Source organism: Quercus lobata, chromosome 6, assembly GCF_001633185.2.
Source record: "Quercus lobata isolate SW786 chromosome 6, ValleyOak3.0 Primary Assembly, whole genome shotgun sequence".
In the NCBI taxonomy this organism is placed as follows: domain Eukaryota; kingdom Viridiplantae; phylum Streptophyta; class Magnoliopsida; order Fagales; family Fagaceae; genus Quercus; species Quercus lobata.
Window position 1 is genome coordinate 50838415 of NC_044909.1, and position 16493 is coordinate 50854907.

Below are 16493 nucleotides of genomic sequence, written 5' to 3' on the forward strand. Positions count from 1 at the left end.
CGAAGCCCAGACGAGGAACTCGCCCCAACCATTTTCAGTTCATCCTCCCAGCATATAAAATGAATAAAATCCAAAATATCTCATGGAAAGCTGCCACCACCACATTAATTGCACCCCAACCACCCTCTTGGTCGCATTAATGAGGAAAAGACTCCTGAACAGTACTATCTTGGCCTCTGCAACTCACAAAGGAAGTGATAAGGGCGTCTGATGGGACAGGTGCTCAAGTAGACGCTTAGATGATCAACAAGTGTAAGGTTGAGATGAGAAGAGGAGAACTATATAATGTAGTGGAGTCCCTCAAAGAAGGGGGACAGAAAAACTGTATTCGGAACTGAAGAAATAGAATCATACGTTAGAGATCCATTCTTGTGTTTTTATTTTCTACAATAATATTGTCCATGTATCAGACCGAATAGGCTCACTGAGACTAAGTTCTTTGACCCATCCTCTACAAATATTTATTGTGGGTTGCGCCTTGGGCCAAGGTCTGATCAATAGAATTTGGGCCAGGAAAATCGTGCAACTACAATACTCATGTATTGTTTGGGCCCCAAATAGACGATGCACAAGGTTTTATTTATTTATAATTATTACATAAAAGTATTTGTTCAAAGAGAAACTTACAAAGGATGATTAAAATACATACATCAATTTAATTACAAAATTCATAATAATAACAACAAAATCCAAATAATTATAATTATATATATATATATATATATATATAATTTCGTTAAAATCAGAAAAAGTGCTACCCAAGTACATCAGGACACACTGGGGGGGGGGGGAGATAAGAAAAATGTTAAAGAATATAATCGAGTACCCAAAGCACAAAAGTCCTACCCAAGTTTTTTAGCAGCAGGACACACTAGAACGGGGGCAAAAGATATCCAAAAAAGGAATATATATATATATATATATATATAAAATTGAGTACCCAATGCACAAAAGTCCTACTTTGCATGGTCTGGAAGAGATGAATGGTAGAAAACCTTCCCTACATTTTTTTTTTTAAGTGACAATTGAACCCTAGACATCTACATTAGAAATAACAAGAAGTGCCAATTGAACTATAAGTTTCTTGGCCTATAAATATAGATATAACTCTACTAACCAGTGCACATTTTGAACATTGACCATACAATTGGTTAAATACAAAATAAACATTATAAAAGTCGCATGAATTGCTAACATTAGCTCAAGGTTGGATATGACCTTAGACTCTTACGATTTCGAAAAAAAATTGGTCACCGGCAAAAGAAAATATATTTCGATCAAAATAAAGGCCAAAATGGCCCATTAGCATTAATTTTTGAAATATTTAGCAACAGAGCACTGTTTCGGAAATAATTAGGGAAATACCACTTTTTCCGAAAACGCCGCTATAGGACCCGAAAACGTCACTATAGGCCTTAAAAAACGCCACTATAGGGCCCCTTGAACCTGTTATGGGGACTTATAAAAAATTTTTGCAGGAAAACGCAGCTATAGGGACCAAAAACGTCACTATAGGGCTTAAAAACGCCACTATAGGGCCCCTTGAACCTGTTATGGGACTTGTAAAAAAATTTTGCAGGAAAACGCCGCTATAGGACCCAAAAACGTCACTATAGGGCTTAAAAACGCCACTATAGGGCCCCTTGAACCTGTTATGGGACTTATAAAAAAAATTTGCAGGAAAACGCTGCTATAGGGCCCGAAAAAGTGGTATTTCCCTAATTATTTCCGAAACAGTGCTCTGTTGCTAAATATTTCAAAAATTAATGCTAATGGGTCATTTTGGCCCAAAATAAACATAACAACAAAGGTCACACATATTTTAATAGGCCAAACTACCTTTCTTTTGCTTATTGATGTCAAACTATAATTTGCAAAGGCCCATCAAGTTGCAGTTTGTAAAATAAAATAAGATTTCATTCGTTCATATACATTCAAAATTTATAGTTTATTTAGAGCTTTTATCATTACGTGACTTTTTAAACTTTATAGAAGTGAAATTGGGACTAAAAAGCTAGTAGAAGAAGAAAAAGATAGATATAGTTAGTTTAGGGTTTAACTGAAGAACTAGGCATACCTTAGTTTTGGAGGAACATCCTTTGTTGCAGAATACCTAAATAAGCAATATTCAACAATATTAGCGTCATTACAATAATTATCCAACATGCATATCCCAAATCCATATCACTTATTTATTTATTTATTTTTTAAATTAAGTTGGAAAAAAAAAAAAAAAAACCCAACAGCTAAAGCTATTTTACAAAAAAAGAAAAAGAAAAGAGGAATAAATAAATTAAAACAATAAAATAAATAAAGGAATAAATACATCATTGAAATTTCTACGAAATTTTTTTCTTTATCTTCCTTGTAACATGCGACTAGGGGCTAGCGGAAGCATATTCATATAGAAAAATAAAATAAATCATCCACACTAGACAAAAATATTTAATGTAGTTTGGTCAACTTCAACCCTACGTCCAAAAGCAATGATCATAATCTACTATCAGTGATATAGATTACAACCACAGACAACCAAAATCACAAACTCACACAAACAACACTCAAATAAATCTCACAAACATAAACAAGTCCTCTAACAAACACAAACTAATTCACAACCCTCATACACATAAAATCACAAACCTTTGGACTGCATCATTAGGGAAAATCTTCAACTATTGATAACCTTAGGAAGAGGTTTATAATATCGATTAGTGGTGTATTACGTAAAAGAAGAATGGGAAGGTAGTTAATCATCTACTTCAGCATTGTCCAGTTGCAAGAGAATTGTGGGATATGACTTTGCTAAAGGAGTTTTGGACCTACTAGGTTGTTGGCAAGGCTATTTTGGAAGACACAGGAATAGTGCAATCTAGAAGGCTATTGCTCATTGTTTGATGTGGTGTCTTTGGCGTGAAAGGAATGTTAGAACTTTTGAAAGGTGAAAGGTGTGAACAAAGTTAACAGACTATTGTGGATTTGAAGCTCCAAGTGTTCATAATGTTATTCGAGTGGATGCTAGCCACAAGAACATATTCTTTCTCTAATTTATTAGATTTTATGGATAATGGTGCTCTTAGACCTTAGCCATGGTTTTCACCTAGTCTACCCTGTGTACTTGACGCATTTCCATAAATTCAATAAAATTTATTACTTATCAATAAAAAGAGCCTTAATACACCCCAACAACTCTCTCACACAAAACAGACAAACACTCAAACTACTCTTCAAAGAAACCCATTTCATATTCCTTTAAGAGTCTTCTTCCACCCCATATGGGAGGAATCTTGGGCCAAAGCCACCATAATTTTTTGCAACCATGCCTATTTATAAGGCTCCAATTCTATTACTTTATTATTTAAAATTTTTTTTGATAAGTAAATTCTATTACTTTATTATTATTATTTTTTTGATAAGTAAGAAAAACAGATAAAGCAAATTCTATTATTTTATTTGTTGATGACAACACTTTTATTTTCTGTGGATAGCATCAAGAACAACCCCCTTACCATCTATTTTAGAGCTAAGTCTAATGGAATTCAACATTAAAAGACCAACTTAACCCTCCCTCCAAAACAGATGGTAGAGAGTAAATTGGTCCTTTAATGTTACATTCCGTTAGACTTCGTGTCTGTTTAGGATCCACTTATTTTGCTGAAACTGAAAACTTTTTACTGAAAGTACTGTAGATAAATGTAAAGGTTAACTGAAATAGTACAGTATAACCCATAAATAGTACCAAAAAGTGCAGGGAGACCCATGAATAGTAGTAAACATAAGCTGAATAATAAAATAAGTTGGCAAAAATAATCTCTGGCAACCAGACACTTAATTAAGAAAGTGACTGGTGGGGGTAAAATGTTACATGGGTTTTAGTTTAGGGGGCCAATTGTGCATATTTGTAGTTTAGAGGGAAAATGTAAATGGGGTATAGTTTAGGGTGGAAAAGTATAATTTCTCCAAAAAAAAAAAAAAAAAAAAGTACCATCTGATAAGCTTTAATACTTATTAAACATAACTAGGTTAAAAATTAAATAAATAAATACATAATAAAGATTTGAACGTGTCCATTAAGGAAAATGCCATTTTAATGCCATAATAAGAAATAAATAAATAAGTAAATAAATAAAAAACCCAATAGCAATTGACTAGGCTCTCATAATTCCTTAAGGAGAAATAGGCTTCTCTCACTGTATATCCAACACCAGAGGAAAAAAGACCCACTACAATCTAGCCAGATGAAACCTAAAATATGAAGCATTCACATAATTGATGTTAATTCCAAAGCACCAAGTTTTGGGCTGGTTTGGTGTCTGATTTTATAAAAATCTAAAACTTGACTGTTTTTTTTTTTTTTTCTGATGTCGTACTCATGTATTGTTTGGGCCCAAATAGACGATGCACAAAATTTTTATTTATTTATTTATTGTTACGTAAAAGTATTCGTTCAAAGAGAAAAACTTACAAAGGATGATTAAAATACACACATCAATTTAATTACAAAATACATAATATTTACAATAAAATCCAAATAATTATATATATATATATATATATTAATTTCGTTAAAATAAGAAAAAGTGCTACCCAAGTACATTATCAACAGGACACACTAGGACAGTGGGGGTGGGGGGATACCCAAAAAATAAAAAATAAAGAACATAATTGAGTACCCAATGCACAAAAGTCCTGCCCAAGTACACTAGCAGCAAGACACACTAGGACGGGAGGAAAAAGATATTTAAAAAAGGGAAAAAAAAAATTTTAAGAATATAATTGAGTATCAATGCACAAAAGTCCTACTTTGCATGGTCTAGGAAAGGTGAATGGTAAAAAACCTTTCCTATACTTTTTTTAATGTAACAATTGAACCCTAAATGTTTATATTAGAAATACTAAGAGATGCCAATTAAGTTTCAAGGTTCTTGGCCTATAAACATAGATAGAACTCTACTAACCAGTGTGCATTTTGAACATTGACCATACAATTGGTTAAATACAAAATAAACATTATAACAGTCGCATAAAATGCTAACATCAGCTCAAGGTTGGACATGACCTTAGACTCTTACGATTTCAAAAAAAAATTGGTCATCGGCAAAAGAAAATATATTTCAATCAAAATAAACATAACAACAAAGGTCACACATATTTTAATAGGCCAAACTACCTTTATTTTGCTTATTGATGTCAACCTATAATTTGCAAAGGCCCATCAAGTTGCAGTTTGTAAAATAAAATAAGATTTCATTCATTCATATACATTCAAAATTTATAGTTTATTCAGAGCTTTTATCATTAGGTGACTTTTTAAATTTTATAGAAGTGAAATTGGGACTACCAAGCTAGTAGAAGAAGAAAATGATAGATATGGTTAGTTTAGGGTTTAAGTGAAGAACTAGACATACCTTAGTTCTGGAGGAACATCCTTTGTTGCAGAATACCTAAATAAGCAATATTCAACAATATTGGAGTCATTACAATGATTATCCAACATGCTTATCCCAAAGCCATATCACTTAAGGATTTTTTTTTTTTTAAGTTGGAAAAAAAAAAAAACAACAAAAACAGCAAAAGCTATTTTACAAAAGAAGAGGAATTAAAAAATTAAAATAAATAAAGGAATAAATACATCATTGAAATTTATACGAAAATATTTTCTTTATCTTCCTTGTAACATGTGACTAGGGGCTAGCGGCGGAAGCATATTCATATAGAAAAATAAAATAAAACATTCACACTAGACAAAAATATTTAACGTAGTTTGGTCAACTTCAACCCTACATCCAAAAGCAACGCAAACCAAAATTTACTATCAATGATATAGATTACAACCACACAATGATATGAATTTGTTTATTTTATTTTTCATGTATATGGAACTTGTGATGTAGGAATGGGAAGTTGTTTAGATCCCTTGTGATGTTTATGGAACTTGTGGAATTTGTTTTTGATGTATATGGAACTTGTGATGTACGAATGGGAAGTTGGTTAATTCCCTTGTGATGTTTATGGAATTTGTGATTCTTCGGATGTAATAAGTTGTGAAAGAAGGGAGTTGTGTGTATAGCAGGAAAGTGTGTGTATAACAGGAACTTCAGAAAGCAGGGAAAAAAAATTGAAAAAAAAAAAAAAACATATAGCCGCGTTTTTGAAAACGCGGCTATAGCTTATTCAATGTTGCTGGAAAACGGCTATAAAACGCCGCTATAGGTGGCGTTTTCAGCTTCTCTGTGATACCTATAGCCGCGTTTTTAAAAACGCGGCTATAGGTCCACGGATATAGCCGCGTTCCAAACGCGGCTAGAAGATGTCCTGGAGCCGCGTTTTCAGAAAACGCGGCTATAGGCTTTGAGCTGCGGACTTTAGGCCGCGTTTATAAACGCGGCCATAGAAAACGCGGCTAAAAGCCTTTAGCCGCGTTTTTGGGTTCTTAAGCTGCGTTTTTCAAACGCAGCTTAAGACCCCTTTTTTTGTAGTGCAACCAAAATCACAAACTCACACAAGCAACACTCAAATAAATCTCACAAACATAAACAAGTCCTCTGACAAACACAAACTAACTCACAAACCTCATACACATAAAATCACAAACCTTTGGACTGCATCATTAGGGAAAATCTTCAACTATTGATAATCTCAGGAAAAGGTTTATAATATTGATTAGTGGTGTTGTATGTAAAAGAAGAATGGGAAGACAATTAATCATCTACTCTTGCATAGTCTAGTTGCTAGAGAATTGTGGGATATGACTTTGCTAAAGGAGTTTTGGACCTACTAGCTTGTTGGCAAGGCCATCTTGGAAGACACAGGAACAGTACAATCTTGAAGGCTATTGCTCATTGTTTGATGTGGTGTCTTTGGCATGAAAGGAATGTTAGAACTTTTGAAAGGCGAAAGGTGTAAAGCTCCGAGTGTTCATAATGTTATTTGAGTGGATGCTAGCCACAAGAACATATTCTTTCTCTAGTTTATTAGATTTTATGGATCATGGTGCTTTTAGACCTTAGCCATGGTTTTCATCTAGTGCCCTGTGTACTTGACACATTTCTATAAATTCAATAAAATTTATTACTTATCAATAAAAAGAGCTTCAATACACCCAACAACTAGCTCACACAAAACAGACAAACACTCAAAGTACTCTTCAAAGAAATCCACTTCATATTCCTTTAAGAGTCTTCTTCCGCCCCATATAGGAGGAATCTTGGGCCAAAGCCACCAAATTAATTTGCAACCATGCCTATTTATTTATTTTTATAGGAAAAAGAAATTTAGAAATGAAAATACATTGTGTAAAACCCCAAATTTTAACCCACATAAATAAGGTCCCAACCATGCCTATTTATAAGGCTCTAATTCTATTACTTTATGTGGGGGCCGGATAATCAATAAATTATTAAAATCGTGTTAACTGGGCCTGTGGCCCATCCGAGGACGTAAAACCGTTCGAGGAGGCCCATATCAGGTCATAAGGGTAACCAAATGAAACGGAGAGTAGATATCAAGTGAGGTGAGTTCAATATTCGTCCGAGAACAAAATCCTTCTCGGCAGTATGAGTCCGAGGACGACCTGAACGCCACATTGTTGCAAACACACCTTAGAGCTACATTACCACTGAAGGTGGGACATGGGACCAAGGATAAGAAAGAAAAGGTAAACAAATATCTTTAACAACAATTGCCTCCGCATTAATTGCCTCTCAACCAACTCTCTAGTCGCATTAATGTGGAGGTGATGTCTGAACAGTGATGGGGCAGCCTTACAGCTGCTGGTTGGAGGTTCCAGGAGGTGTTGGATGGGACAGGAAGGGATCTCCCGAATCCAACTTACACGTGTATGGTGAAGATGACACCAAGATGGCAGTATATAACATGGAAGAACGCATTGAGAAAGGAAGATCTGAACTTCTAAACAAAGAGTACTTAGGAGAAAATCTTATGAAATAAATAACTGAACTTGTTTCAAGGAGAAATTGATCGTTATATCAGTGCTAATCCATCTATAAACGTGAAGTTTAATCATTTTTCTTTTAGAGTTAACCTAGTTCTTTGACATCCACGCTCTACAAATTTATTGTTTGGGCCTTTAACGTTCGAACCCAATACGAATTTGGGATCGTTACAAATTGAGTCCTTACACTGTATTATTATTATTATTTTTTGATAAGTAAATTTTATTATTTTATTTGTTGGTGATCAAGAACAACTCCCTAATTTGAGATGTGTGCTACTAATGCTTTGAGGCAGTTTCAAGACTAAAAAAATGATTTAGGAGAATCTGAATTGGTACCAAATGTGGAAGCTCTTGCGTGTATTCTAGAATGTAAGGTTTCCCTGTTGCCTATGAAATATCTAAAACCTAACTTATCCAAAAAAATTAAAAATAATCTAGAACTACCTCGGAGTTCAAGATTTAAATCCAAGGAAATTTGGACAAGTATTATTGGGAAGATGGAAAAGTGGTTGGCGAGGTGGAAGATATTGTATTTATGTAAAGGAAATTGGCTAACACTTAGGCGCGTTTGGGTAGAAATTATTTCTATCTTTGTTTGCGTTTGCGTTTCTGGTTCAGTGGTTTCACGCCTTTTTTTTTTTTTTTTTTCACTTGTTTTAGCTTTAGGGGACAACTAGCACGGTTGAGCACTGTTAATATATTGTTAATGTACTGTTCATGGAACTCTAATCATTTTATTCAAAAAAAATATTAAAAATGGATCCTACAATACTATTTACATATTTAAAAATTATTTTATTACAATGTTTTTAATTTTCAGTTTTCAATTTTCATTTTTCAATTTTCAACAAAAATAGGCCGTATCGGATCCTTCCTAAGAGTACTCTGTTTAAAAAAGTCGGTAGAATTTGACTATTTTCAGATTAATCACTGTTTTGGTTAGTTGACTCCTCCCCGTTCACAAACAACCGTCTAATAGTGTTAATATTATACATTTTCTTTTGTCCCACATCAACAGGTACCATTGAATGCCCCAAGGCCCCCAACAGATTCGAAGAAAAGCCAATCTACATGAAGACCACCTCGGTAACTCCTAATCATCACTCTAGTTATGAATTCGAATTTAGTTTCCTGTAAACATGTCATGTCAACCTTCCACCTCTTGAGCAAGTTCCATTCTCTCATCCTTTTAAAGTAGTCATTCAACCCCTCACATTCCATAATATGGTGTCTAGATTCATGACTCTAACAAACCCTCCAACTATTGATAGTTCTTTGCTTACAACTTCCACTATTGCCAATGGTTCAACCCACAAAGGAGCATCATCAAATCGATCCGCTAAGGCTAAGCCTAAATCTAATAAAGCTCTCTACATACTACATCCTACCCCTGCCACCTGTCCTACTGGCACATCACCACCTTATAATGTCTCTTTCTAGTGGATTTTCAGTCCACTAAGGAAGAGTGGGTGCCTCTGGCAACACCGCTAGCCCACAACAGCAAGCCACGGGAAGCACAAGCTTCCTCACATCACGCAATTGCAATAGCCAAGCAATTGCATTGCCGGTGATGCAATAGACATTGGTCACTGGGTAAGATTCAAGACAGTGGATTGTCCCTGGATATGGAGTGTTGTTCATCCCCTCCAACGCAATTAGTGTAGACAGTTCCACTACAAGTGGGTATGGCAACTTCCTGCCTCCCTCTTTTCAGTCTTTAGGCTTTGGTTTACAGCATCTACACTGGTGTGAACCATATGGTTGTCACTTGGTTCGCTGGCACAAGGATTTGCCGTAATTCGTTCCAAACCCATACCCAGTCCCCTTGTTAGTGTATAGCTTGTACTAGTTTAGCCCATTGGGCTTAGCTCAGTATATTGTACTTGTACTTTACTTCTTTTACTTGTACTGCACACATATCTAGCCTATATAAGGCTCTCTATTGTACATTGTTACATACACATCAATATACAGACTATTCAGTCTTTCTCATACTTTATATTCTTAACATGGTATCAAAGCCATTCCTCTGACTTTCTGGTTCCTGTGGACATCTCTGGCGTCCTTTCGCTGCCCTCGCCTTCATCCAGTCACCACTGCTAGAAGCGAGTCACCGCCGTCACGCCCACAGTCCCAGCAACTCTCGGATCTCATCGTTCTGCTCATCCAACTGTAAAAGCAAAGGCATTGAGTGACAGAACAGACAATTCCGAGAAAAACCCAACCAAGAACGGCCAGAAAACACATCACACGTGCCCCCACGCGCCGCCTGAATTTTCTGCCTCACGAGCACGCGCTCCACGCGCCACCACGCGCCGACACGCGCCACACGCGCCAGTCCAACAGGCCCCCACGCGCCCCCACGCTCTTTCACGCACTCCACGCGCCAGCCTTGTTTCACGGACTGCCACGTCAGCCCTAGTCTGACGTCAGCACACGTCATCCGTTGACCAAACCGTTGACCGTTGACTTTGACCGTTGACCAAGTCAAAATTTTTCAACAGGATCTGTCTTGCTCAGTTTTTCGCGTAGATTCTGATTTTGGGCTCCATTTCTGCATTTGAGGTCTCTAAATCTCACTTTTTTGTCATTTTCTTCATTATGGCTCAACAAAGTGAACGAGATATCATACGTCCTATCACCATCATGTTAGATGGTCCTACTAGCTATCATGCATGGTCTCAAAATATGACTGTCTTTCTCAAGGGTCGTAAACTATGGCGATATGTGACTGGTTCAATTCTTAAGCCAGTACCAAACCCTAAGTCCAAAACCACAGATGCTGAAGAGTCTTCCAAGACTGCTGCTACAACAGATGATTATGAAGAACGTTTAGAGGAATGGGAGAGTATTCAGAGTAAGATCTTGTCTTGGTTTATCAATACCTCTATTCCCTCCATTCATAATCTTCTTCCTCGTCTTGAAACTGCTAAGGCTGCTTGGAAATTTTTGGCCGATCGCTATAACTGCACTAATGATTCAAGCTTGGAGTTTCACATTGAATCAAAACTTTATCAAATGCGCCAAGAGACAGGTCAGTCTATTTCTGATTTTTATTCTCAGACTTCTACTATGTGGGAACAACTCTCTGCTGCAGATCCTCCACTGGTGTGTTCTAAGGATATTGAGCTCTTTGTCAAATATCGAGATCGCCGTAGATTTATGCACTTCATGATGGGTTTACGTGAGGACTTTGAGCCACTAGAGCTTCTCTGCTTAGTCGGTCTCCTACTCCTTCTCTTGATGCTGCAGTCAAGGAGCTCATTTTTAAGGAGAATCGTCGGCCTACTTATCACATGACATCATCTGATCATGTATTGGCTACACCCTCACCACAGCCTCCCATTGCTGCATTCACTACTCCTCCGCGAATAAACTCTGGGTGACCCACCTCTCAGTCTTCCAAAGGTGCTCACTGCAAGTTTTGTCGTGCCAAAGGCCATGACATTTCTGTTTGTCATAAGCTACAGAAATTTGTGCAAGAGCAGAATAAAGCTTCTCTTCCTCAAGCAGCTGCTGTGTGTCCTTCAGATCCATCGGTTCCTACAGGTCCATCTTTGACTTTCTCACTTACTACGGCTGATATTGAGGCAGTTGTTCAACAGGTTTTATCCCGCACTTCCACTGCCCTTTCTGTCACCTCAGGCAAACAACCTTAGTTTTTTGATACTGCATGTTGTAACCATATGACTCCAGATGAATCCCAATTTTCTGATAAGGCAACCTTAGAACATCCAATCACCATTTATACTGCTGATGGAACTCCTATGCCTGTTAGTCATAAAGGAACAATCTCTTCTTCTTGTTTATCCCTTAGTGACACTTTTCATATTCCAAAGTTATCCCTAAATTTGCTTTCTGTTGGTCAACTTTGCGAATTAGGCGTAGATCTTCTATTTACTAATCATGGTGTGGATGTGTAGGATTCCCGGACGGGTCAAGTACTTGGGACAAGCTGTAAGGTTGGTCGCATGTTTGAGGTTCATGACTTGAAGATTCCTTCACAAGTTGTTTCTGCAGCTGCTACCACTGCCACCTCCTCACCTGATCTATGGCATGCTCGTCTTGGTCATCCATCCTTATCTCGTCTTCAGTTGTTAGCTTCTCAAGGTCATTTAGGTTCAGTTCAGTTTCAAAAATTTGATTGTACTTCCTGTCATTTTGGCAAACAAACAAAATTGCCCTTTAATAAACGTGACTCCTTTTCTTCTACCCCTTTTGATCTTATACATTCTGATATTTGGGGTCCTGCACCTGTTCCCACTGAGGGGGGATCTAAATATTTTGTCATATTTGTGGATGATTTTTCTCGGTATACTTGGATTTATCTGCTTCACCATAGGTCTGAACTTGTGTTTATTTACCAAACATTTCATAAAATGATTGAAACACAATTCAATTGCACCGTTAAAGTCTTTCGATCAGATAATGCTTAAGACTATAATGATAAATCTTTCCTATCCTTTTTAGACAGACATAGTACTCTTCCTCAGCGATCTTGTCCTTACACCTCTCAGCAAAATGGTCGTGCAGAACGAAAACATCGTCACATTCTTGATGTTGTCCGCACCCTTCTTATTTCAGCCTCTCTTCCTGAACGCTTTTGGGGTGAGGCAGCACTCACTGCTGTGCACACCATTAATCGTATTCCTTCACCAACTACACACAACAAATCACCATTTGAGTTTCTCTATGGTCAAACTCCTAACTACTCCTCTCTTTGGATTTTTGGTTGTGCTTGCTTTGTCTCTCTTTCTCCTCATGAACGAACAAAGCTCCAACCTCGTACTTGTCTCTGTTGTTTCCTTGGTTATGGTGTGTCCCAAAAAGGTTTTTGCTGCTATGATCCCATTTCCTTCCTCTCTATCCTGAACTTGTGGAGGATTCTTCAACATCAACTGCCTCTCCAGATGACTCATCTCCGGTTCTGTCTCCGGCATATGACCCGCCTGTCTTGGATCCTGTGGCACCACCCTCTCCTGAGTCTCCTATTGGTCCTGAACTTCTTCGTTCCACTCGGGTAAGCATTCCTCCCCCTTATCTCACTGATTATCATTGCTCTTTTGCTCTTGCCACTTTCTATGAACCTCACACCTATCGTGAGGCTCATACTGACCCTCTTTGGCAGCAAGCTATGAATGAAGAACTAGCTGCCCTTCATAAGAATCACACTTGGGATATGGTTGATTTGCCTCCTGGTTAGTCTGTAGTAGGTTGTAGGTGGGTTTACAAGATCAAGACCAAGGCTGATGGATCTGTTGAAAGATACAAGGCTCGCCTAGTTGCCAAGGGCTTTACTCAGGAGTATGGTATTGACTATGAAGAAACATTTGCTCCCGTTGCTCGTCTTGCATCTGTTAGATGTCTCATTGCTGTGGCTGCTGTTCGCCGTTGGCCTCTTTATCAAATGGATGTGTAGAATGCTTTCCTCAATGGAGACCTCCATGAAGAAGTGTACATGCAACCACCCCCTGGCTATCCACACTCAGGCAATCAAGTTTGCCGCCTTCGCCATGCTCTTTATGGCCTCAAGTAGGCTCCTCGAGCTTGGTTTGAAAATTTTAACTCAGTTGTTGCTCAGCAGGGTTTCACTTCGAGTCCTCATGACACTGCTCTCTTTGTTTGAAGATCCTCTGCTGGTATCACTCTTATTCCTCTTTATGTTGATGATATGATTATTACTGGAGATGATTCTGCAGGAATCCGCTCTCTTCAGCACTTCCTTAGTCAACATTTCAAGATGAAAGATCTGGGCACTCTCAGCTATTTTCTTGGGCTAGAGGTTACCTCATCCTCTGATGGATACTATCTTTCCCAGGCTAAATATGCTTCTGATCTTCTCTCCAAAGCCGGTGTCACCGATAATAAGACTGTTTCCACTCCTTTGGAATACAATGCAAAGCTCACACCCTTGGATGGTGAACCTATATTCGATGCTACTCATTATCGTCAGTTGGTTGGCAGTTTGATTTATCTCACTGTTACTCGTCCGGATATTTCACATGCCGTGGGTATAGTTAGTAAGTTCATGGATGCACCTCGTTCTGTCCACTATGCTGCTGTTCTTCGGATTCTCCACTATGTCAAAGGCACACTTTATCATGGTCTGCATTACTCCTCTCGATCGTCTCTCGAGCTTTATGCTTATTCAGATGCTGACTGGGCAGGTGATCCGACTGATCGATGCTCTATCACAGGTTTTTGTTTCCTGTTAGGTACTTCTCTGGTCTCGTGGCGCAGCAAGAAGCAGGATGTGGTTTCCCGTTCCAGTACTGAGGCCGAGTATCGTGCCCTTGCTGACACCACTTGTGAGCTTGTTTGGCTTCGCTGGCTCTTGGCTGACATGGATGCTCCATAGCCCACTACCACTCCTCTTTATTGTGACAATCGTAATGCTATCTACATTGCTCATAATGATGTCTTCCATGAACGCACAAAGCATATTGAGATCGACTGCCACATCACTCGCCAGCATCTCAAGAAAGGAAATCTCAAGTTATTCTCCATCTCCTCTGCTGACCAGCCTGCTGATATCTTTACCAAGACTCACCCGCCTGGTCGTCTTCGAGATCTTATATCCAAACTCCAGTTGGCTTCCTCCTTGCCACCTCAAGTTTGAGGGGGGATGTTAGTGTATAACTTGTACTAGTTTAGCCCATTGGGTTTAGCCCAGTATACTGTACTTGTACTTTACTTCTTTTACTTGTACTGCACACATATCTAGCCTATATAAGGCTCTCTATTGTACATTATTACATACACATCAATATACAGACTATTCAGTCTTTCTCATACTTTATATTCTTAACACCCCTGTTGACTTGTTGGTATTATCACTCTGCTAAAAAGTAGTTGAGCATCTTTGAAATGTATAAGCTTTGCTTTGCTTCCCTCCCTTACTGCTCTCACAAACTGCCATTGTTGCTTTTTGTAAATCACCTCCTCAAAGTTTTTACCAACCACCAACCGGTCTCCCTTCCAAAATAAAAACCAACCGCATAAAATCCTTTCCTCTCATAGATATGGATCGTAAAAGCCGATAGATTAAGAGAAACCCTGGAGCCATCCTCTCTTAATGTTCAATAATTTTTTAGAACTTAACAGGTTTTTCATTGGTTGCTTTCAAAGAACCAAGGCCATTAAGTTTGATGAAATATCCAGAAATTTTCAAGATGCACTTGTTTTCACATTATAGCATATTATAAGTAGTCATTTTTTTCCCAGATTGTTGTACTCTTTGTTGATTTAAATACACCTTCAGTGTTGGCAGGGCTGGCTCAACAATTTAAGGGGCCTTTGGCGAAGATTGTAAGTGGATTTAAAAAAAAAAAAAAACTTTAAAGTCTAAATTTGTACAAATAAAAATCAATTTATTACATTGTTCAATAAATTAGTATGACTATAATACAAATGAGTTGATATAATATACATCAAATTATTAATTGGTGTGATAATTTATAATAATTGATAAAATAAGAGTTTGCATTAAAAAAAAATGTGATAGCTTATTAATTACTGTGGGGCCGTGTGGGGGCTAGCTTAACTTAGGCCTTGTGATGTGTTGGGGCTTGTGAACAAGACAATACTTTGTACACTGTGCAGTCTTGTCCTATCAAGTTGTGTGTATTATTATTGTGTAGTATTCTGCATTTTAGGATACAATATGGCTTTCTTAATGCATTTTATTGACCAATAAAAGTATCTAATTTTTTTTTTTGTAATTAAAATATATAGATAAATATTATATATATAAATTTTTTTTTTTTTTTTTTACAAATGGGGGCATTTTTTTATTTGGGGGCCTTAGGCGATTGCATCAATTGCTTATATGGGTCAGCTAGCCTTGAGTGCTGGATGGTGTTTCTTCTTCTCTTTCTTAAGTCAACAACATTTTACTTACCTTTTAAAATTTTTATAAATAAATAAATAAATTCATAAGAAATGAAATCCAAAAAAATAATCACAATGTAGAATTCCCAAAAAAAAGGATATATAGATGAGAAATCAAGACAGAGGTGTGACTAATTTAAGTGAGAACTAGACTTACTATATTGGCACCATATCGTATCAATAATTATCAAACATACTATAAGTAGATAATAGTTAAAAATAAAAAAATAAATAAGGGTCCATAAGTTAGTACATGTATACATACATGACATAAATCAAGTTCAGATGAAAGACCAGACATACTCGGTAGTCTCGGTTTGTGGATGCGTTGGTGACTTAGAAATTTCTTTTTCAATAACACGTCTAGCATACCTGAAGGACCAAGATGCAACAAGGACTAGCATCAATAATCAAGAAGCAAACATATTAGCACCATATTGAATAAATAATCATCGAACATGCTATATGTATAAACACATATCATCAAGTTCAAATGAAGTTTATCTATATGAATCATGTATTAAGTAATGGGTGAAAGCATCAAAAAGCAGACATACTCGGCTTGTGAATGATGAGTTGGTGACTAAAAATTCTCCCCCAGAAGACCTAAGTGGCCAAGAAGCAACACTGATTAGCATCATGTCAA